The following is a 306-nucleotide window of genomic DNA, read 5'->3' as shown; positions in this document are numbered from 1 at the left end:
GTATAATCTATAGGGGAAAAAACCCAAAAAAGGAAAATTTTTTCGGGCAACCAGACCATCCCCCTACGTCCCTGCATTTTTAAAGCCCCCAGGGGAATAAAATAAGGGTCCCCCCAAACGGGATAAAGGGGTTATCACTGTAAACGCAACGTTTTTCTGAAATGTGTACGGCACTATGCGCAACATTATTTAAACACACCCCTACACATAGGTACATCCATAAAGAGTAGGGAAAATTACTTTAAAATAAGTAATAATATTCGGGCACTGAAACCCATTATATGTATACACATAAAAAACCCCTAC

The sequence above is a fragment of the Penaeus monodon genome, chromosome 21 (genome assembly GCF_015228065.2).
Source record: "Penaeus monodon isolate SGIC_2016 chromosome 21, NSTDA_Pmon_1, whole genome shotgun sequence".
Classification (NCBI taxonomy): Eukaryota; Metazoa; Arthropoda; class Malacostraca; order Decapoda; family Penaeidae; genus Penaeus; species Penaeus monodon.
The sequence above is the reverse complement of the archived record's forward strand: the minus strand, read 5'-3'. Positions refer to the sequence as shown.